Source organism: Anolis sagrei, chromosome 8 (assembly GCF_037176765.1).
Source record: "Anolis sagrei isolate rAnoSag1 chromosome 8, rAnoSag1.mat, whole genome shotgun sequence".
NCBI lineage: Eukaryota > Metazoa > Chordata > Lepidosauria > Squamata > Dactyloidae > Anolis > Anolis sagrei.
In genome coordinates this window covers 23661831-23686525 of record NC_090028.1, presented here as the reverse complement: position 1 = coordinate 23686525, position 24695 = coordinate 23661831, and the positions used below count along the sequence as shown (strand labels likewise).

Below are 24695 nucleotides of genomic sequence, written 5' to 3'. Positions count from 1 at the left end.
TAGAAGAGGAGGAGGAGGAGAAAAAGGAGAATCATAGAATCATGGAGTTGGAAGAGACCTCATGGGCCATCCAGTCCAACCCCCTGCCAAGAAGCAGGAATATTGCATTCAAATCAGCCCTGACAGATGGCCATCCAGCCTCTGTTTAAAAGCTTCCAAAGAAGGAGCCTCCACCACACTCTGGGACAGAGAGTTCCACTGCTGAACAGCTCTCACAGTCAGGAAGTTCTTCCTCATGTTCAGATGGAATCTCCTCTCTTGTAGTTTGAAGCCATTGCTCTGTGTCCTAGTCTCCAGGGAAGCAGAAAACAAGCTTGCTCCCTCCTCCCTGTGGCTTCCTCTCACATATTTATACATGGATATCATGTCTCCTCTCAGCCTTCTCTTCTTCAGGTTAAACATGAACAGCAGCCTTAAGCCACTCCTCATAGGGCTTGTTCTCCAGACCCTTGATAATTTTAGTCGCCCTCCTCTAGACACATTCAAGCTTGTCAATATCTCTCTTGAATTGTGGTGCCCAGAATTGGACACAATATTCCAGAAGGAGAAGAGGAGAAGAAGGATGAGGAGGAGATGAAAGTAGAGGAGGAGAAAGTCATCCATAGATTTCGCCAGGAGATTGCTGAACCAGAATACATGTTCTGCTGCCTCTTGTAGTAGACAATTCATAGTTGCTGAGCAGAAGGCATCTAGACTTATGATCTGTTCTTAGGCCCTCCAATAATCCCTCCCATGAGCCGGTGTACTAGGTCTGCCTTTGGTTGGTTTACAATTTGTCTAGTTCACCCAAACCAACTTCCTATAAAAACATAAGTTGGCCGTTTGGTGATCTTGTTCCCTCCAAAACTATACATTCTATAAGATTTAATTGATGTGGTTACAGAGTAATCATTGTGCTATAATTGCATAACCTGAAAGGAAAAGGAATTCACCCAATTTCTTAGCTTACTGGGCTCCAGTAGGTTGCATGAGGACTTTGGGCTGGAGTTTTCTCGTCCTTTTGGTAAAGTATTTAGAGGATCCCAAAAGGTCATTCTTGGAAGGGTTTTCATGGAATCCCCTAGAGCACAGTAGGCCTTCCACATTCACTGGGGTTGGAAAAACCAGAAGTGAAAGAATGTGATTTCCCTTTGAGAGAACACTTTAGGAATTCCTAGGTAAAAGGTAAAGGTAGTCCCCTGACATTAAGTCCAGTCATGTCTGACTCTGGGGTGTGGTGCTCATCTCCATTTCTAAGCCGAAGAGCCAGCGTTGTCCGTAGACACCTCCAAGGTCATGTGGCCGGAATGACTGCATGGAGTGCCGTTACCTTCCCGCCGGAGCAGTACCTATTGATCTACTCACATTTGCATGTTTTCGAACTGCTAGGTTGGCAAAAGCTAGGGCTGACAGCTGAAGCTCACGCCGCTCCCCGGAATCGACCTGCAACCTTTCGATCAACAAGCTCAGCAGCTCAGTGCTTTAACCCACTGCGCCACCGCAGTTCTCCAAAACAACTCATCAATTTCAACTGTACTTTGAACATAGAATTACACAGGAGGACCTAGTAATGCCTGAAGAAGTAGTCTCTCCAAGAATCTCCATTGAAGCTATGAAGATGTTCACCATAAAGGTGCACTGAAGATTCCGATCTGTCAATAATCACATCCTCAAAAGGTAAACTCACAAAAGTGGAGATATGATTGCATAGCAAAGCATGTAGAATCATAGAATCAAAGACTTGGAAGAGACCTCATGGGCCATCCAGTCCAACCCCTGCCAAGAAGCAGGAATATTGCATTCAAATCACCCCTGACAGATGGCCATCCAGCCTCTGTTTAAAAGCTTCCAAAGAAGGAGCCTCCACCACACTCCAGGGCAGAGAGTTCCACTGCTGAATGGCTCCCAGTCAGGAAGTTCTTCCTCATGTTCAGATGGAATCTCCTCTCTTGTAGTTTGAAGCCATTGCTCTGTGTCCTAGTCTCCAGGGAAGCAGAAAACAAGCTTGCTCCCTCCTCCCTGTGGCTTCCTTTCACACATTTATACATGGCTATCATATCTCCTCTCAGCCTTCTCTTCTTCAGGCTAAACATGCCCAGCTCCTTAAGCTGCTCCTCATAGGGCTTGTTCTCCAGACCCTTGATCATTTTAGTCGCCCTCCTCTGGACACATTCCAGCTTGTCAATATCTCTCTTGAATTGTGGTGCCCAGAATTGGACACAATATTCCAGAAGGAGAAGAGGAGAAGAAGGATGAGGAAGAGGAGAAGGTAGAGGAGGAGAAAGTCATCCATAGATTTCGCCAGGAGATTACAGAACCAGAATACATGTTCTGCCGCCTCTTGTAGTAGACAATTCCAGCTTGTCAATATCTCTCTTGAATTGTGGTGCCCAGAATTGGACACAATATTCCAGGTGTGGTCTAACCAAAGCAGAATAGAGGGGTAGCATGACTTCCCTAGATCTAGACACTATGCTCCTATTGATGCAGGCCAAAATCCCATTGGCTTTTTTTGCCGCCACATCACATTGTTGGCTCATGTTTAACTTGTTGTCCACGAGGACTCCAAGATTTTTTTCACACGTACTGCTCTCAAGCCAGGCATTGTCCCCCATTCTGTATCTTTGCATTTCGTTTTTTCTGCCAAAGTGGAGTATCTTGCATTTGTCACTGTTGAACTTCATTTTGTTAGTTTTGGCCCATCATCTCTCTAATCTGTCAAGATCGTTTTGAATTCTTCTCCGGTCCTCTGGAGTATTGGCTATCCCTGCCAATTTGATGTCTAGCTACTCTTTTCCTATTATTCATACTGTACTGTCATTTTGGAAAACAAGTACTGAGTATGTGACATCGGTGCTATATTTTGTCCATCTCTGGCTCAGGTTCTACATGTCTACTTTTCCAAGTGTTTGGGGGTAATGGAATTGAGGCACCACGATTCAAAAGAGAGCCGGATACAGCTGACCACTTCCCCCATGTGGTCAACCACAAATCCCTGACGTTGCCATGATGAAAAACTTGCAAGCAAACTTTTGGAAAGACCCGTATGGGGAGACTGGGCAACACAGAGGAAGCTTTCAACCAAAAAGAGGAAAGACCAAAATAGGATTTATAATTAACATTGGCCCTCTTCTCTTTTAATTATAGATGTTGCCCCCCACATTAAAAATACGTCTTGTGTCTCACACACTAAACAGGCATCATTACAAAAAAATGTTCCTAACCCACATGACACTACAGCAAATATACTTTGCCACAAGGAAACACAACAAAAACAAGAGAGAACCCTATCAATCAATTGATGCTCCAAATAATAACTCAACACTCTTTCCCAAAATGTTGGCTGTGTCAAAATGGACCCAAAGCCTTTCATTAGGACTTCTGGGCATTATACACCAAAATTGTCCTACCGTCTAGGTGGGTTGTTACTTCTGGCAACATTTCAAAGGACCAGCGGGTCAGTTGCTAATCATTATGGGATATATAATAGTTCAGTTCTAGAAGGAAGGACAGAGGAAGTTGACCACAAAGTCACACTCAAAGACCTAGAGCTTACCAAAGAAATGTTTTCTCAGCTTAAAAAAGTATTCACATTTATTTTTTATTGTGGGGGGGGGGGTGAACAAGTGAATGTGCCTCTGATATTGTGGTGGATATGATTAGGTCCTGTGGTGGCATTTCTTGAATAGAGCTCCAATAGTGGGGGACATGTCCTAAGATGTGAAATAGTGGGGGATAAGTCCTAAGGTGTGAAATAGTAGGGGATATGTCTCAAGACGTATAATACTGAGGGACATGTCCCAAGATGTGTAATAGTGGGGGATAAGTCCCAAGATGTGAAATAGTAGGGGATATGTCTCAAGACGTATAATACTGAGGGACATGTCCCAAGATGTGTAATAGTGGGGGATAAGTCCCAAGATGTGAAATAGCAGGGGATATGTCTCAAGACGTATAATACTGAGGGACATGTCCCAAGATGTGAAATAGTGGGGGATAAGTTCCAAGATGTGAAATAGCAGGGGATATGTCTCAAGACGTATAATACTGAGGGATATGTCCCAAGATGTGTAATAGTGGGATATGTCCCAAGTAGTGTAATAGTAGGGGGTATGTCCCAAGATGTGGAATAGTGGGGGACATGTCCCAAAATGTGAAATAGTGGGGGATATATCCCATGATGTGAAAGAGTGGGGGACATGTCCCAAAATGCGGAAGAGTGGGGATATGTCTCAAGATGTGAAACAGTGGGGGATATGTCCCAATATGTGAAATAGTGGGGGATATCATAGAATCATTGAGTTGGAAGAGACCTCGTGGGCCATCCAGTCCAACCCCCTGCCAAGAAGCAGGAACATCGCATTCAAAGCATCCCTGATAGATGGCCATCCAGCCTCTGCTTAAAAGTCTCCAAAGAAGGAGCCTCCACTACATTCTGAGGCAGAGAGTTCCACTGCGGAACAGCTCTCACTGAACATTCTTACTCATGTTCAGGTGGAATCTCCTTTGCTGTAGTTTGAAGCCATTACTCCATTAGATTCTCGTCTCCAGGGCAGCAGGAAACAAGCTTGCTTCCTCCTCCCTATGACTTCTCCTCACATCTTGATACATGGGAATCATTTCTCCTCCCAGCCTTCTCTTCTTCAGGCTAAACATGCCAGCTCTTTAAACTGCTCCTCATAGGGCTTGTTCTCCAGACCCTTGATCATTTTAGTCACCCTCCTCTGGACACATTCCAGCTTGTCGACATCTCCCTTCAATTCTGGTGCCCAGAATTGGACACAGTATTCCAGATATGGTCTGACCCAGGCAGAATAGAGGGATAGCATGGCTTCCCTGGACCTGGACACTAGATTCCTATTGATTCAGGCCAAAACCCCATTGGCTTTTTTGTATAATAGTGAGGGACATGTCCCAAGCATGTAATAGTGGGGATATGTTCCAAGCTATGTAGTAGTGAGGAACCAGTCCCGATATGTGAAACAGTGGGGGATATGTCCCAAGATGTGAAATAGTGAGGGACATGTCCAAGACATGAAATGGTGAGGGGCATGTCCAAGACGAGAAATAGTGGGGGATATTTATTTATTTATTTATTTATATTTCAAACTTATATGCCGTCTCTCCCCTAGGGCTCGGAGCAGCTTACAAGAACAAACTAAAATCTAACACAAATTATACAACATATCAAAGATCAAAAGCCTGTCGAAACAAATATGTCTTACAAGCCCTGCGGAAGACCTCCAGGATTCCTGAAAGGATGGATAATAATGGATCCTATACTTTGACTCTTATTGGACAGGAAGAATACCACTGAAAGATCCACAAATGCTATGGGGGAATAGTTCTTGGAGAGGTGAAACTATGATCTTGAGTCCATGGATAAAGGCATCCTACTATATTCTGTTCAATTACCCACTAATTGGCCACGGACTCCAATTGCTCTCATTTGCCTCTTGTGCTTTAAATCCAAGTTGTCTCACCCTTGTATCTGCTCTTCATGACTCTTTGGGTTTGACCCTGGAATGGCTTTACTCTTCTGCTGGTTGGGCCATAGGTGCACCTTTCTTGATCCTTGCTGTGCTTATACAGGACAACCACCCCTATAGTAAGAGATCTACCCGCCCCCCACCTCCTCTCCTGCTAACTGAACCTCCTTCCACGTTGACCTCATTGCTGATGCAATTGCTGGGATGAAAACCTAATAAAAAACATTGGGATGTTGCCCAAAGTAATTGCGGAAATCACCCACCTCTAGGTCAGCCCCAATCGGGAAGCGAGGATGCCAGTGAGACTCATACTTGCCAAAGTTGTGATTAATAGTCTCCTGTGGACAAGGGTGGACAACCAAGCCTTCTGTTCTTGAGCCTGTTCCTTCTCTCAAGACACTTTATTAATTCCAAGAGATATTGTTCCCCTGTGGCTCATGACTCCAGCTAGGGCAAACAGGCTTTGGGGACGGGTTGCTTCCTCCCCAAATGGGATACAACTTTCAAGATGGGGCAACCACAAAGGGCGGGTGTGTGGAGAGACCTCGCGAAATGGTGTAAGGAAAAGGACTGTTCAAGACTGGGAACATTGCCCGGGAGTCTTCTAAAAGGAGAAGAATTAGCTTCTTCAGCATTGCCCACATCTAAACACTTGTCCCCTGTGACTATTCATATATCTCTGTTTGTACCACAGTTTGACAACTTCCTTGGGACTTCAGGCCTTCAAAGAGATTGAAAGGGTTAGCAACCAGCAAGCTGGCATTTCACGGGTGGGAGCTAGCATCTGTTTATTTTGGTTGTTTCCAAAGCTGTGACCACAATGAATACATGAAGTTGCCTTTATGATGTTGAGTCACACCAGTGGTCTATCTATTCCCTCTTCATCCCAATGATATCATCTAAAGATGGTGGTTGTGATCCTTTGGTCCACCCAGAAACTCAAGCCAGCCTAGCCAGTAGTTAGGGATTCTGGGAGACAAAGTCCCAAACAACTGGAAAGCTAAAGTATGGAATTGTGGCTCTAAGTTATTGCTACTAAAGGCAATGGCCCATGGACCAGTTCTTGTCCCTAAGACATTGGCTGCCGTTGTCTGGAAAGTTTCTGGGAAAGCAAGAAGCTGTTGTGCGCAATGGACACAAATATGGCATTATTATCTGGCACATTGAGGGGAAAAACGCCCATATCACATGGGATGCACTTTTCTGGATGTTGTTGCATAGTGGTGCTCATTCTCCTCCACAAGAAAGGCTTGAAGGTTTCTCGACCAAGTTTGGTCCAGATCCATCATTGTTTGAGTCCACAGTGCTCTCGGGATGAAAGTGAACTACAATTCCCAAACCTAAGGTCAATGCTCACTAGACCCTTCCAGTATTTTCTGTTGGTCATGGGAGTTCTGTTTGCCAAGTTTGGTTCAATTCCATCGTTGGTGGAGTTCAGAATGCTCTTTCCTTGTAAATGAACCATAAATAACACCAGTGCCATATAACACCAGTGCTGCGGCATCTACACTGGCTCCCAATTGAGTATTGTGGTTTGTATAAGATGCTGGTCCTGACCTTTAAAACTTTATATGGCCAGGGTCCATTGTATCTTAGAGACCGTCTCTCCTTCTCCCATCATCGGAGGTCACCATGACCATCCCAACGCGATTTGCTCTATATGCCGGGTCCTAGGGAAGTGCACTTGGAAAGCACCAGACGCAGGGCCTTCTCTATTTCTGCCCCTGCCTTATGGAATTCCTTGCCTCCCTATTTGAGAGCCATGCATGACTCAGGGCATTTTCTCTTAGCACTTAAGACCTGGCTTTTTACTAGAGCATTTGACCCATGTTAATTTTAATATTTGTATGTATGTGTTTTATCCTGTATAATTTCTGCTATGTAAATCGCCTGGAGCATCTCGGATGGAGGGCGATTAATAAGTAATTAAAGATGATGATGATGATGATGATGATGATGATGATGATGATGATGATAAATCCCAGCAACTACAACTACCACATGACAAAATCAATCCTCCCCCAACCTCATTGGTATTCAAATTAGGGTATCAGGTATTTGTGCCACATTTGGTCCAGTGAATGAAAATATCAAATATTTACATTGCGATTCAGAACAGTAGCAAAATTACTGTTATGAAATAGTAATGGACAACACTGGCTCTTCAGCTTGGAATAGAGCTGAGCAACAGCCCTCAGAGTTGGACATGACTGCACTTAATGTCAAGGGAAAATCTTTACCTATGTATGTGTGTATTCAAAAGTAAGACCCATCTTACTTTTGATTGTAGCTGTAGTGAACTCTTGAGCTGCAAAGGAAAAATCCATATTGACCGGAATATTCATGAAAATAATGTTATGGTTGGGGGTCACCACAACATGAGGACCTGTATTAAGGGCTTCAGGAAGGTAGAGAAACACTGCTTTAGAAAGACTTTAGAAACAAAACACCAGTTTGCCCCAGTTTTAAAACATTTGTTTGTATGGCTTGCACATCCTAGTTGATGGGGCCCATGACTTCCAAATCCCATAGAATGCAGCCAAAGCAGCCAAAGTGGAATCATAGTGCCATATGAAGCCCGTGGGACATACAATGCCCAACTTTCATTGGCAGTTATGACTTCTTCTTGTGTGCCTTCTAGGGCTGGGCAACCACAGAAAAATTTGTTTCTAAACCCGATTCGTTTTTAGGGGGTTTTTGCATTTCATTTTTTTAAAGAATTCCGAAATTTTTCTTTAAAAAAGTTTGAAATTTATGAAATTTCGGAAATTACGAAACAATTACGAAACAATTACAAATCGATTCGTTAATGGCGGACGCGACCGCGCAATACGCTAAAAAAACCTCCAAATGGGACAGGGGGAACTTCTGAAGCTTCCCTCTCCCTCTGTTGTTGACTGTTGGTGTGATAATTATATATATTTTTTTTCACTGATAAAACAAACAACAACTATAAAACTTGCACCAGACATGCGGAAATAATAACGAAACGATTTCAAAACGATTTCGAAACGATTTTGAAACAATTACGAAACAAATTGAAAAATTCGTTTCGATTTTTAGTTGCTCCTGAATGGTTCAATATCGCTTCGTTATCAAAAAATAACGAATTAATAACGAATTACGAAATTAACGAACGAAACCGCCCAGCCCTAGTGCCTTCAGTTCATTTCTTTTTTATGACAACAACCCTAAGGCTAACCCTATTGCAGGGCCATGATGCATATTTGTCAGTTCGGATGCCTGGTTTGATCTTCCATATCCCCTGGACACCTTCAGCGCTTCTCTGTAAAGCTGGGGGTGAAGAAGGCAACCCCTGTGGGCTGTCCTCCTCGCCTGCCCATCTCTGCATGAAGCCATAACCTGCTGCAATCTTTGATTCAGCTGGGTGGGTCCTGGCCTTAACCTCCCAGCGACAGATCATTGTGTGCGAGCAAGCGCTGTGAAGAAGAGCGAGACAATAATGGCCAAGACTCCAGCTGAATCCCATAAATCTCCCCTTGAAACCAGTGGGAGCTGGAACAGAACCCATATTGGCATGTTACATGAGCCTACTCCTCCCATTGCAGAGCTGCCAAGATAGAATTTCCTCCTGTTCTCTCTGTTCCTCCCTCCCTCTCTCTCTTCTGACATCTCCTTGTCTTGTTTTTCAGATGGCCTGCCGTGAGATGCCCTCTTGCAAACCTTCCATTTTGTCATCCCTCCCGCTCCACAGCGATTAAGTCAGCCTCGCATTCCAAAGACATGAGTCCAAACCATATTCCTTTTAAATCTCAACAAAGCGGAGGTCTGATATCTTCATTGTGTGCGCCTGCTTGCCTGCCTGCGAGTGCCTGGACTTCTGAACTTTCACCTCCGAGCCAGCTGTAGTATTACGCACTTGCCTGCCTTTTCTCTTCAAGTGGGTCAAGTAGAGGTGGAATGGAAAACCTCTGAAAGCAACAGCAAAGGAAGTTGAAAAGATACTCTCGTGTTCAATTCATGCCGCTGCTCCTGAGTTATATCCGTTAGACCTCCCTGCTTGGGATGCAGTCCTTCACCAATTCCGTTCTAGAGGAACATTGAGCCATTTTAGTCTCATTGAAAGTCTTTGTAGTTTGGGACCGATTTGGCACAAAACGTCTTCATGGTATTCTTTTGCCACAGAGGTTACAATGTTCAGTTTTATGATAACACACATACTTCATGGACATTATTTACAAGCATTCTGTTGAGTTGGAATGATAATCAATGGTCCATTGCACAACATAGAGCATCCACTGCATAACATTGTGCATCAGGACTACAGCCAAAGTGAACCATTATCATGTTGCAAAGTTTGTAAATCAAATTGTATTATCCCTTGATGCATTTCCATTACTTTCTATTACCAAGTCATTGCACTCCTTGATGCATTACCATTACTTTCTATTACCAATTCGTAGTACTCCTTGATACATTTCCATTCCTTTCTATTACCAACTCGTAGTACTCCTTGATGCATTACCATTACTTTCTATTACCAACTCATAGTACTCCTTGATGCATTACCATTACTTTCTATTACCAACTTGTAGTACTCCTTGATGCATTTCCATTCCTTTCTATTACCAACTCGTAGTAGTCCTTGATGCATTTCTATTCCTTTCTATTACCAACTTGTAGTACTCCTTGATGCATTACCATTACTTTCTATTACCAACTTGTAGTACTCCTTGATGCATTTCCATTCCTTTCTATTACCAACTCGTAGTAGTCCTTGATGCATTTCCATTCCTTTCTATTACCAACTCGTAGTGCTCCTTGATACATTACCATTACTTTCTATTACCAACTCGTAGTACTTCTTGATGCATTTCCATTACTTTCTATTACCAAGTTGTTGCACTCTTTGATGCATTTCCATTACTATTACATTTTTTATGTAATAACAAAATAATGGCTCAAAACTTGGAAAATTCCTGCCCAAATGCTTCCAAGAATGCCATAAATTCCTTAAAGAAAACAACCACAAAATGTTACTCATTGTGGCAGTAAAGAAGCTCCATTCCTGTTTGGTGACATCACTTTTGGAATGCAACTTCAAGAGTGAGCCAGAAGCTACATTGCTTCTAAGGCCGGGATGCTTCACAAACGTCACTGTCCCTTTGTGAAGTGGCTACAGTTTTGTGAGGTTGTGAAACTTCTGGGAAGAAGAGGAAAAAAAAGTTGTCATTGTCACTATTGTGAGACCCATCCCATCCCTCCAAGGACTTCCTAGCCATGAGGACATACCCCCAAAGCCAGTCTTGGCAGAAATAGGTTCCCCTCATATGTTTGCCTACCCTCTTGAAAATGGTAATGGCATTTTCCTTGGCCTGCGTGTGCCTTTGAGTTCTCTGTCGTCTTATGGTAAGCCCATGCATTTTCTAGGGTTTTCTTAGGCAAATAAGACTCAGATGAGGATTTGCACATCCTTTCCTCTAAAACAGAGCCTGTCATGTCTGCTCTTCATTGGCACTCTCCCATCCAAGTCTTGACAAGATTTGGCACCTTTATCTCGTACCAGCACTTATTGATTCCTGATGCTATCTATTATGATGTAGTACAGACCACTGTCATAGCTCAATGCTATGGAGTCCTGGAAGATGTAGTTTGGTGAGGCACTAGCACCCTTTGGCAGAGAAGACTATACATCTTGTAAACCACAATTCCCAGGATTCCATAACATAACCCTGAGCCATGGCAGCTAAAGTGGTGTCAAATGCATTAATTCTATATTGTTGATACACCCACATTATAGCATAGTAGCTTGTGTGTTGGATTACAATTCGGGAGACTAGAGTTCAAATTCTATTTCAGCCTTGATAAACTTGGGCAAGTCATACTTTCTCAGTCCTTATGATAGGGTCAGCCTGAATTGGAAGCCACTTGAAGTACCTAACAACAATACGAATGAATGGATGAATGAATGGATGAATTGATTCTAAGACCAGCTCAAGATATTTTGTTGTTGGAGGCAAAGAATGAAATGGATGGCATTGGATTGGCAGGTGATGCTTTTATGAGCACATCCTTTGTCACACCTGAAGACAGCAGCTTAATTTATAGACACACAAATCAAGTTCAACAAGGACAAATGTAAGATACCCCACTTACCTTTCTGACCGCATCTCGGCCTATGAGTCCACGAGGACCTTGAGATCGTCTGGGGAGGCCCTTCTCTCGATCCCGCCTGCCTCACAGGCACGCTTGGCGGGGACGAGAGATAGGGCCTTCTCGGTGGTGGCCCCCCGGCTGTGGAACACCCTCCCTGTAGACATCAGACAGGTACCCTCCCTTATGTCATTCCACAAGAGCCTAAAGACATGGTTATTTGAGAAGGCGTTTGACTAAGTGCTACAACAATTGGCAATGATGATTGGAACGGAATATGGATAACGAGATTGGTTTATGATTCTACGTTGTGACGTCGCGGATGATTTAGTGTAATTTGTATTATTGTATTATTGATAGTCATGTTGATATTTTGTTGTGATATTCCCTTATTGTAAACTGTTTTTATATGTTGTACACCGCCGTGAGTCGCCCTTGGGCTGAGAACGGCAGTCAACAAATGCAGTAAATAAATAAATAAATAAATAAATAAATTAGGCATAAAAATGAACTGCAAAGATACACAAGAGGTGATGCCTGGCTCCACAACTGTCCATCTGAGAAAGATCTTGGAGTCTTTGTGGAGAACAAGCTGAACATGAGCCAAATGTGTGAGGCAGCAGCTCAAAAAGCCAATGGGATTCTGGGCTGCATCAAGAGGAGTCAAGTGTTCAGATTGAGGGAAGTCCTGATGCCCCTCTATTCTGCTTTGGTCAGAGCTCTTCATCTGGCATCACTCTGTGTCCAATTCTGGTTATCACAGTTTAAGACTCTAAGCTGAAAGGGGTCCAGAGGAAGAAGAAGACTCAAAGGATCAAAGGTCTGGGATCAATGAATAATCCCTATGAGGAGCATCTTAAATAATGGGCTTGTTTAACTGCAGAAGAGAAAGTGGAGGGGAGACATGAAAACCATGTATAAATATGTGAGAGGAAGCCACAGGGAGGAGGGAGCAAGCTTGTTTTCTGCTTCCCTGGAGACTAGGACATGAAACAATGGCTTCAAACTACAAGAAAGGAGATTCCATCTGAACACGAGGAAGAACTTCCTGACTGTGAGAGCCGTTCAGCAGTGGAACTCTCTGCCCTGGAGTGTGGTTGGAAGCTTTTAAACAGAGGCTGGATGGCCATCTGTCAGGGGTGATTTGAATGCAATATTCCTGCTTCTTGACAGGGGGTTGGACTGGATGGCCCATGAGATCTCTTCCAACTCTTTGATTCTATGATTCTATGATTCTATGGTTTTGAAGTGAATAACCACATTTTTGAATGTCTGTATGTCCCTGCAATCGGAAATCACAAGAATTTTCATCTACGTTTGTTCCAGGGTTTTAGATGTTTGTTCCTGATTGGTCGGTTCCTAAAAAGAAGGTGACACTCGAGTAGAAGGTAAAAACTTTGTTTGTATGCCAGAAACTTCATGAAACATGTGAAGGGCCCAGTTTCTCTGGCCATGACAAAGAATTCAACTTTTGCAATGATCCACATATCGGGACCTCTGCATGAAGTCCCATGGCAGCCATCTTGGGAGCCTCTAAATCTCTCAGCAAAGCATCAAGTCTGTACAACGGAGGAAGAAATCCCGGACCAACAGGTTTGTATGTGGACCTCTTCTGAAGTCCCGGGATTTTTTGCCCTTGTTTAAAACCTATGATTGAATGCTTTTTGGAAGCACCCTTAGTGATCAGACATACATTTTTACCATTTTTAAAAAATACAGCTATTTTGTGGAACCTCTGAAAATCTGATGGACATATTTAAATCCAGTGGGTATTTTGGGAGCTGTAGTCCCCAAAAGTAACTTTCCCAAGCTCTGATTCTGGCCTGAATATGGGCATTTTGGTTGTGTGGGTTGGCTAACAAAGCCCATCTTTGCCAAGGTTTATGACTTCTTTCAAAAACCCCACATTTTTGCTGCTATTTCAAGACCACCAAGCAGGAGATATTTTTAGGAGGTTCTTATTTGATTGCTCTTATTGGTTATTTCTCGTTCCGATTCGAGCCAAACCAATAAGAATATCAAATGTTGCTCCAGTGGGTGGCCCTAATGATTTTACCATCATAGCCGTAATTAACCAAAAGAGAGGAGAAGGGAGTCTCTGCGTACGGCCGCAGTTAATTGGGAAAAGTGAAATCCGTTGCATATGAGCAAATACACCAAACCACGGACTTGTTAGCGGCTTAAGGAACAATGTCGTGCCATTGGCGGAGCAGTGGTCCTGGAATGTGCCCAACTTCATGGAAGACCAAACTCTGATGCTCCCTCCCTTTCTCCAACTTCACTTTTCCTTTGCACTCCAAGAATGCCATGAATGTTGTGGACATCATCATAAAGAGGAGTTAGTCCTCAGATCTTGAACAGAAATGGGAGTCTAACAACAAGGGAACAGACTTGCATTGAGACAAAAACTTGGTCAATCTAGGACAGGCATGGGCAAACATAGGCCCTCCAGGTGTTTTGGACTTCAACTCCCACAATTCCTGGCCTCAGGGAAAAGAAAAGGGCTTGAGGCCAGGAATTGTAGGCGTAGAAGTCCAAAACACTTGGTGGGCTGAAGTTGGTCCATGCCTGGTGTAGATGCACCCTTCAATAATATAATCTGATATACCATTCTGGGAAAGCATCCCAAAGTCTGTTCTGCATGCAGTATTGATGAGCTAAGTATCTCCACTGGGCAAACATAGGCCCTCCAGGTGTTTGGACTTCAATTCCCACAATTCCTAACAGCTGGTAGGCTGTTAGGAATTGTGGGAGTTGAAGTCCAAAACACCTGGAGGGAGGGCCAAAGTTGTACAATATTCTGAACATTACACTACGTTAAAAAATGATTTTTTTTTCTTTTGCTGGTTTGAAAGTATTATTTCTTGTTTATTTGTGCAGTCCTTACTTTGAAAGTAGTTGTTCTACTCCAGAAACGTTTGTTTCTGTGGCTGACACAAATTATTGGTTGAGACTCGATGGGGTATTTGTTAGGTCTGTGCCATTAATGCAAAATGTTTCAGTACTGTGCAATCAATGAAAAAAGTTTCAGACCTCACAACCTCTGAGAATGCCTGCAATACAAGATGTGATTGAAACGTCAGGAGAGAATGCTTCTGGAATATGGCCAGACAGCCCGGAAGACCAGGGTGGGATAAAGGACTTTTGTCTGCTGGAGCTAGGTGTGAATGTTGATCAGTTGTGGTCAGTTGAAATGGTGGTCAGTTGAAACATTCACACCTCACTCCAGCAGACAAAAGTCCTTTGTCCCACCCTGGTCATTCCACAGATATATAAACCCATTTTCCTACTTCCAACAGACCTCACTACGTCTGAGGATGCTTGCTATAGATGCAGGCAAAACATCAGGAAAAAAAATGCCTCTAGAACATGGCCATATAGCCCGGAAAAACCTACAACAACCCAATAATAATTGAGTTTCTTGTTGGAAAGATAAAGCAGGGTATAAATATAATAGTAATAATAATATCCTCTTTGAGCATCTTGTGGAAGAGATAAAGTGGGGTATAAATATAATAGTAAATAATAATAGAGTCTCTTGCGGGAGAGATATATTTATATATAAATATTATAATAATAATTCATCCCATAGTTTTCATCCCTCTGCCTAAGCAATTAGGATTCTAGGGGCAATTTAAGGCCCCAGCTTTATTCCCGGGTGAGGAGAACAGAACAGCATCTATCGTTGTTTGATGGCAAAGAACAAATTGATTGATGGCAAATAATCAAAGTGACGGAGGGCCTTTGGCTCTGGCAATATTTGCGTTAAGACTGTCGCTTAGGACATTTTACTGCCAATCAGCTTCCTTAAGCAGGCTGGCGAGAACAATAGGTGCCTTTCTGTCAAAATCCATCCCCCGACAAAGTTCACCCTTTATGTAATCCACAAAGCATGCGCACCGGTTGCCTGGGCCAAGTTTGGAGATGTATATCCCCCTGTGTTGGAGCATGGGCCTGGGCGGGAAGTCTCTCCTCGCAGCCAAGGCATTGAAGGTGGTCCTTTGCCGTTTGCAAGCAGGGCAAGAGCACACAATGGGCTTTGTCCAGGAATGAGGTGTCAGAGCGATAGAGAGAGAGAGAGAGATGCGTGTGGGACCCCTCCCCGGCCACATCTGCAGGGCCTTTGATGGTGTGACAGTGACCACTGTTTTTGGATCATTTCTGGCTGGGAAGAATGGTCTGGAAAAACAACTCCCTCCCTCCCTCCCTCCCTCTCTGTCTTTCTTTCTTACTTTCTTCTTTCTTGGTGTGTGTCATCTCTTTTGCTTCCGAGATCAAGTTTTACAAGATGACTCAGAAGAAGTAGAGAGTAGGATCCTAAGGACAAGCCTAAGGAGGCGGGGGGAGCTTATCCAATATATATGACTCATTCTGTCTACCTTCAAGTCCTCTTATGATGACCCCATGAATGTCATGGGAGTTTTGTAAACAAGGAATACTCAGAGGTGGTTTTGCTCAGAAAGATAGCCTATGATCCAAGAGGCAAGAGAGAAGCATGTTTGCTGCCTGGAAGCCCTTGAAAGAAAAGAGAGAGAGAAATGCAGCAAATACATAATAAAACATCTTGGTGGCAATTGGAAGAAGCCGATGCAGTTCATTGCAAAGGTCACAAGGATCTTTCCAAAGGGAGAATATGAGGACCAGAGGGAAAATGAGAGAGAAAGAGAGAGAGAGAAATACATGCCTGGGATTTTGCCAAAATAACCAGCAGACTTCCAAGACATGTCTGTCATTGCGTTTGCTCTGGAATTTCCTCTCCCTGTTTCATTTTTCCACCCGACGCTCCCCTCCAGTCCTTGGTCTTGGAGACCAAAGACTGTATTACTAAGGAAGGGCCACTGGACAACATTTCAGCTTGGACTCTCTTTGCCTGTGTTGCTTCTGTCATTCACAGGAACTGACATGAGGATCATACTCTTGACACCATCTAAGGAAAGGCATAAAAGATGGGCTGCCTGATATAAAACCCAGTGGTGTGTTTTCTGAAAATAGGCATTCTGGGCCCTTGAATGGCCAAGCTGCAAAGGCTGTGTGAGTTGGGAGCTTCCCACATGCCTAGTATGGGAAAAGTCAAATGCACGTCTCTCTTCGGCTCAACTATTAGGAAGACTAGCCCTTCCGTGAAGCTACGGGGAGCTATTGTTTGCAGGTGCTGAAAAGAGAAGGTGCTAAAGGACAAGGGAATGGTGTGACACTTTCTTTGTGCTCCATAAATTAAGCTGCTGCCTTCAGGTTTGACAAAGGATTTGCTCCTGAAAGCATCAACTGCCAATCCAGCTGGCATTCGTACAAGGGATGGGAGTGGCATCCATTTCATTCTTCACCTCCAACATCAAAATATCTTAGGCTAGTCTTGGAACCGTCATCCATCCATTTTTCACATGTCAGGAGTAACTTGAGAAACTGCAAGTTGCTTCTGGTGTGAGAGAATGGGTTGTCTACAAGGATGTAGCGTACCTGGATTTCAGTAAGGCCTTCGACAAGGTCCCCCATGACCTTCTGGCAAGGAAACTAGCCCAATGTGGGCTAGACAAAACTACGGTGAGGTGGATCTGTAATTGGTTAAATGGACGAACCCAGAGGGTGCTCACCAATGCTTCCTCTTCATCTTGGAAAGAAGTGACGAGCAGAGTGCCGCAGGGTTCTGTCCTGGGCCCGGTCCTGTTCAACATCTTTATTAATGACTTAGATGAAGGGTTAGAAGGCAGGATCATCAAGTTTGCAGACGACACCAAATTGGGAGGGAGAGCCAATAGTCCAGAGGACAGGAGCAGAATTCAAAACGATCTTGACAGATTAGAGAGATGGGCCAAAACTAACAAAATGAAGTTCAACGGTGACAAATGCAAGATACTCCACTTTGGCAGGAAAAACGAAATGCAAAGATACAGAATGGGGGACAATGCCTGGCTCGAGAGCAGTACGTGTGAAAAAGATCTTGGAGTCCTTGTGGACAACAAGTTAAACATGAGCCAACAATGTGATGTGGCGGCAAAAAAAGCCAATGGGATTTTGGCCTGCATCAATAGGAGCATAGTGTCTAGGACTAGGGAAGTAATGCTACCCCTCTATTCCGCTTTGGTTAGACCACACCTGGAATATTGTGTCCAATTCTGGGCACCACAATTGAAGAGAGATATTGACAAGCTGAAATGTGTCTAGAGGAGGGTGACTAAAATGATCAAGGGTCTGGAGAACAAGCCCTATGAGGAGCAGCTTAAGGAGCTGGGCATGTTTAGCCTGAAGAAGAGAAGGCTGAGAGGAGATATGATAGCCATGTATAAATATGTGATAGGAAGCCACAGGGAGGAGGGGGCAAGCTTGTTTTCTGCTTCCTTGGAGACTAGGACGAGGAACAATGGCTTCAAACTACAAGAGAGGAGATTCCATCTGAACATGAGGAAGAACTTCCTGACTGTGAGAGCCGTTCAGCAGTGGAACTCCCTGCCCCGGAGTGTGGTGGAGGCTCCTTCTTTGGAAGCTTTTAAACAGAGGCTGGATGTCCATCTGTCAGGGGTGATTTGAATGCAATATTCCTGCTTCTTGGTAGGGGGTTGGACTGGATGGCCCATGAGGTCTCTTCCAACTCTTTGATTTTATGATTCTATGTTGCCCAGGGGATGCCCGGATGTTTTACCATCCTGTGGGAGGTTTTCCTACTCAACTGTGTAGTGTTTAAAGTCAGAGGCCTTTTCCTGGTCTGGAGTGCAACACCACAGGGGGCTCTGTCATCCATCCATCAATTCATATTGTTGTTGGGTGTCTTCAATTCATTTCCAACTCAGGGCAACCCAATTATAAGGACACAAAGAGAGTGACTTGCCCAAATTCACCTAGTAAGTTATCAAGGTCAAGTTGGAGTTTGAACCTTAGTATCCAGAATTGTGATCCAATACACAAGCCTCTATGGCATACTGTGAGTGCATTGACACTGTAGAATAAATGCATTTAATAGAATCATAGAATAATAGAGTTGGAAGAGACCTCATGGGCCATTTAGTCCAACCCCAATGTACCATGCAGGAAAAACACAACCAAAGTGTCATAGAATCATAGAATCATAGAATCAAAGAGTTGGAAGAGACCTCATGGGCCATCCAATCCAACCCCCTGCCAAGAAGCAGGAATATTGCATTCAAATTACCCCTGACAGATGGCCATCCAGCCTCTGTTTAAAAGCTTCCAAAGAAGAAGCCTCCACCACACTCTGGGGCAGAGAGTTCCACTGCTGAACGGCTCCCTGATAGATGGCCACCCAGCCTCTGTTTAAAAGCTTCCAAAGAAGGAGCTTCCATCAGAGTCTGAGGCAGAGAATTCCACTGCTGAACAGATTGTACAGCCAGGAAGTTCTTCCTAATGTTCAGGTGGAATCTCCTTTCCTGTCATTTGAACCTATCGCTCCATTAAGTCCTAGTTTCCAGGGCAGCAGAAAACAAGATGGGATCGCGAGCAGGGTCTCTCCGGATGAACAAAGGGAGCGTGTGGGTTCATAAACGGAGATGCAGTCATGCAGGTAGGCAGGTCCCAAACCATTTAGGGCTTTGTAGGTAAGCACCTGCACCTTGAATTGGGATCGGTAGGTAAACGGCAGCCAATGGAGCTCCTTGAACAGGAGGGTTGACCTCTCTCTGTAAGGAGCGCCAGTTAACATCCTGTCTGCCCCCCGTTGGACCAGTTGGAATTTCCGAGCCATTTTCAAGGGCAGCCCCACGTAGAGCGCATTACAGTAATCCAATCTAGAGGTGACCAAGGCATGGACCACCCCGGCCAAATCAATCTTTGCGAGGTACGTTCCAGTAGGCCTGTGCAATCAATGCAAATAATGTTTCAATACTCATTATAAAATTATGGAGTGGGGAAAAATCATTTCTAAAGTGTTTCCAAAATTGGACAGGGTCCATATCGTAAATATAAATCCTTTTTTGTTATTTTTTGTTAAGTAATTAATTGTTCCAATGAGGAAACTTCAGGGGTGCCTTTCTCCCTCATTGTTAGAGCTTTTGGCATGAAATACAATGTTAGAACACATTGACCATTGTTAGCCCATCAAGTCTCAGAACGTTTCACTCGTCTATGGATTTTTGGGGAATTTTCAATATTTTTACAAACAACATTTAAAAAAACTAAAGGGGTGATCCCCTTGAATTTTGTATACAGTGACTCAAGATAAAAGAGGACCATTCCCCCCAAGTTTCGGAAATATTCATATATCTAATGATTTTTTGGGATTTTTTTAAAATGACAAAAACATTTTTTTAAGTCACAACAGCTCTCATTGATTGTATCTCATATTAATTCAGGGATTTCTTTCCAGCTTTGCACTGATTTACTTACTAGTATTGAAGTCTCAGCCTATCTTTCTCTTTGCAGATTCAGCAATTCATTGGAACTCTGGCTGGCTGCTGCAATGGAGGACACATCTCTCTCTCTCCTGATTGGGCTGCCTGATGCTGAGCAGAATTCTGGGAAATATACATTCTCTGCTGTAGGGCTCCTTGCTTTCCAAAATTACATTTCCCAGAATCCTGCGTTTCTCCACTCATTTTCCAGCGAACTCTGTTTTTTCCCTTCTGCTTTTCTCTCCTCATGGCAAGAGGTCATTCATTGAAAGAGGAAAGGCAGCCTTTTTGGCTTTGCTTTACTTCTTTCTGCTGAACATGAAACTGACTTTGGGAGGCTTCTGAAGTTTACAAAATGCAAACAAAAAAGTATTGGGTAAGTTTTGATTCTTAAGTTTTTGGGATAGGCCACACCCATGTGTCAGATATTGCCTCATAATTGTTGCAACCCAGAGCAGGAAACTGGACCCTCAGACAACAATCCACCACACTTGACTTCAGGAAAACAATCCTTTTTTATTGATGAAAGATGAATACAAAATAAAAGAAATATGCAAAGGTAAAAAGTCACAGTAAAAATCAGGAACAAGAAATGTCCACAAACAAGATCATGAAATCCACAGCAAAACTGCTGAATCCTGGAACCTGTTAGCAATCCACTAATCGTACTTGGAACAACTAGAAAACCTCCGAGGAACAAGGCCACTTGAACCAGGAGACCTGGAAAAGCTTGCACATGAATCTGGAACGATGCCTGGTCTGAAGCTGCATTCAGGCCAGGCATACTTAAGGCCGAGACACACCTGAAGATTTTGTGAGACACACCTGAAGATTTTGTTTGCATTTCTCTCAATCTGGCTGACCTACGTAAACTTTGTGCTTCACCCCGGCTCTGCTAAATCTGCCCCCGCCTATCCTCATTAGGGAGACCAGGTGTCAGATTCTCTGGAGAACTAAGACTGGGAGGAAAAGGGAGTGAAAAGTCTCTGCTCGGCTCGGAATGCATATTCTCATAGGAATTCTGACTTTCACTTTCCAAGGCTATAGGATTTTCACTACTCAAACCATCATCATCTAAACTGGCCTCAGAATTCACATTGACATCTACAATGGCACCAGGAAATACAATCAGAGAATCAGGTTCAGGTTTACACACAGGCTGAACCCCAACAGTAATTAAGAATTTAACAAATTTGATATAACTTACGAGGACTAACAATAATGTGTTGTGTCAGCCTCTTTCCCAGCTCACTCTGCTCATCCTGCCCTGCTGCTTTCCTCTCCTCATGGCAAGAGGCAGCCTATCTCTTCTCAATTTGGCAGCCTTTTTGGCTTTGCCTTGCTTGCTTGCACTGAAAATGAAACTGACTTCTGAGCATTACAGAATTCAAAAGAAAAAGTATTGGGTAAGTTTTGATTCTTAAGTTTTTGTGTGGTGTTTCTTAACATCTGTGTATATGAAATTTACGAATTAGATACAACTTGTTAATTAAAAACAAAGTTTTGCACACCCCTATTATCCACAATGTCATTTAACAGTGTAAATCAGGGGTGTGCTGTATGTCTTTGAATGGCACGGAGGGCCACAAAATGGCCCACGTATTTCCCCTATGCTTCTTCTTTCAACTTTCGCTTTATACTTTTTACCTATTCATATTCCATATTGTTCTGGAACGGCTGGTCCAGGGGCTCTAATTTTGTGCTTTGCACTGAGTGTTTGTTCATTTTCCTAAGTTGCAGGGATTTTGCTTCCTGTTATAATTTGCATTCATAGGACAAGCCACCTGTCAATAACAGTTAGGTTCCCTGGTCCCGCCCCTCTCTGAATTTTTTGGAGGGAAAGGGCCATTTTTCAGTTAGTCTCAAAAAGGAAGTCTATGCAGAGGATGTATACAGACGTCCTCCTGTACAAAGGCTTCGTCCCTTAAGACTTTCCGGGGGAGAACAGTCTTGAAAGCCTCCGAAGATTCCCAAAGGTTCCGGGGAAACAGCCTTACAGCCCTGAGGAATTCCGGAGGGAATAACAGCTCTAACCATCAAAGCAGCTAAGTGATTACAAGCTTTTTGATAGGTTCGTTCGGCGTTGAGATGTAGTTCAGCCTGGTAGCGAATCCACATCAATAAGGTTTAGGTTCACAGCAGCCTGGGAGGAGCTAGAAAGGGGGAATTTTCCTTTTAACAAAGTTTTTGAAGATAGTGCCTGTTTCCTATAAACAAGATTGCAAGATCTAATAGACTGTTAAGCCTGTTTGTTCATTAATAAAGAACTGTTAGATTTCTCAAGCCTCATAAAGACTGCTTAATAAGGGAGATCCCCCAAAAGGCTTCTTTTCGGGGGCCCTGGCTTCCCGCTGGATCCAAGCCATACATCCTCTCTTAAAGGCACTTCATTTCAGGTCCAGCGGCGACAGAACACATATTCATATGCAAACCTAATAATATTCACCATGCCATCCCAGTTTTGGGAGATTCGGCAAGAATAGAACGTGTCACCCTTTTTGCACCCAATTTTATGTTGCCTGGCAATGTTCAAGTTAATGTTTAAGCCGAAGGGATGCATTTCACGACACGACAGGAACCCACCCACCCAGCTGCGCCCGTACCTTGGGAAGTCTGACTTGGCCACGGTGGTACACGCTCTGGTCATATCCCGCCTTGACTACTGCAACGCTCTCTACGTGGGGCTGCCCTTGAAGACGGCCCGGAAGCTTCAGCTAGTCCAGCTCGCGGCAGCCATGTTACTAACAGGAGCAGGACGCAGGGAGCATACAACGCCCTTGTTGTTCCAGCTCCACTGGCTGCCGATCTGCTTCCGGGCCCAATTTAAGGTGCTGGTGCTATCCTACAAAGCCCTAAACGGTTCCGGCCCAAAATACCTTTCGGACCGCATCTCAGCCTATGAGCCCACGAGGACCTTGAGATCGTCTGGGGAGGCCCTTCTCTCGATCCCGCCTGCCTCACAGGCACGTCTGGCGGGGACGAGGGATAGGGCCTTCTCAGTGGTGGCCCCCCGGCTGTGGAACACCCTCCCTGTTGACATCAGGCAGGCGCCCTCCCTTATGTCCTTCCGGAAGAGCCTGAAGACATGGCTATTCGAGAAGGCATTTAACTAAAAGCTACAGTAACTGGAACGACAACTGGAACGGAATGTAGACTACGAGACTGGTTATGATTATATGATAAGACGAAGCGGATTTTTTAGTGTAATTAGATGGTAGTGTATTACTGTTATGTTGTTGATAGTGTCATGGTAGTTTATTGTATAATATGTTTGTTATATGTTGTACACCGCCACGAGTCGCCCTAGGGCTGAGAGCGGCGGTTAACAAATGAAGCAAATAAAAATAAATAAATAATAAATAAATTTCCTGCTCGCTGGGTGGGTGGGTTCCTGTCGTGTGGGTGGCTGCATTTTTTTCACATGGTCCACATATTCCCAAGGTAAATTACGAGGCAAAGGAGGAGGAGAGGACGGGTGACAGTTTTCATTGAAGTCAAGACAGATTTCCTTCTGAAATGGGGCTCTCTGGGGGTTGGCTTTGCTGAGCGAAAAACGCCAAGGAGTTCATAGAAGTGAGAAGGCATCGAGCCAAGCCAAACAGGTCTGCCCAGCTCCTTCTCCGGCGTGGAATGTGCTCTCCTTTGGGTTCTTGCATCCCTCTCTGCTTTACAAGCCAATATTGTATCCTCTTTCTTTATTTCACTTATTGTTGTTGTTGTTGTTCTTTTGCACAGGAGAAAGAATTTGGAGAATGACGGCACATCCTTTTGCACATCCAAGCTGTGCTTTAAGGTTGGACACCTTAAAAGGCAAAGCAGACGGAGATGCGAATCTCTGCCTTTTCCACCCACTTTTATTTCCCTCTTTCCCAGATGGAGAGGGAGGGGAAAAAGCTGTGTAGAAGCTGTGGTATTTTTGTTTTAAAGGATTTGGATACACAGGATGAAAGCATCTGTCAGGCACCCGCAACTTTGGAGCAATAATTCTAATCTGTGGTTTGGATTTAGCCTTCTCTCTTATTTCTCTCTTTCTTTTCTTCCTTCCCATTTTCCCTTTCAAACTATCTGGGCCATGAAGGGGTTTAGTGTAGTGAGGTGAAAACACAGGCTTAGATTTAAAAGAAAAGAAAATCATAAGCGTCTTTGGAAACGGGATTTTTTGGAAGGTGAAGAGTGAATGTCAAATATTACAAGGTGGGAAGCACTGAGGGGGGAAAAGCTATCCTGACTGATGGAGGTGTGAGAAAATAAACTGGAAAAAAATAGAATTTCTCACAGATTCCATGACAATTCTAGAGACTATTCTCTAAACTGCAAATTATGTATTACTAGCTTGCACAAAATGCATAATGTTGTGGGTGAACTACAACTCCCATCAGGCCCGTTGCCAGGATCTCGTTTCAGGGGGGGGGGGCTAAAAAAATTCAGGGGGGGGGTCGGGGGGGCTGAGTTTCGGGGGGGGGGCTGAATCTGAGTGAAAGAGGGTCTAGCCTAGCAAACCTTTTGTATCATTACCCCAATACCCCCATGCATATGGGATATATTGATTATGGTGATCAGATCATGATATGATAACAGTTTAAATAATGCACCAGTAAGGCCTTTTCGCGAACCACCATGAAAATCCTTGAGCTGTAACTATATTGAACTCCATGGCTTTGCATTGATGTGGTATTGGGGGTTGTGTGGTGGTGGTAAGAGTGTGGAGAGATGGAGTTGTTGTTTTTGTGGTATGTGCAGGGGAAGGTATTCAATTTTGTTGCACAAAGGGTTG

The 24695-nt window shown here is 43.9% G+C and overlaps 1 long non-coding RNA gene across 2 annotated transcripts in view; it reads left to right on the top strand.

The window, feature by feature from the left end:
• The window catches only part of LOC132783091 (uncharacterized), a 44397-nt gene extending 34347 nt beyond the window's left edge, over nucleotides 1-10050 (top strand). For both annotated transcript variants that reach the window (XR_010910270.1, XR_009632126.2), the window contains one exon: nucleotides 9122-10050. This is a non-coding gene — a long non-coding RNA (uncharacterized lncRNA). The remainder of the gene's footprint in view (nucleotides 1-9121) is intronic.
• The last annotated feature ends 14645 nt before the right edge of the window (nucleotides 10051-24695 follow it).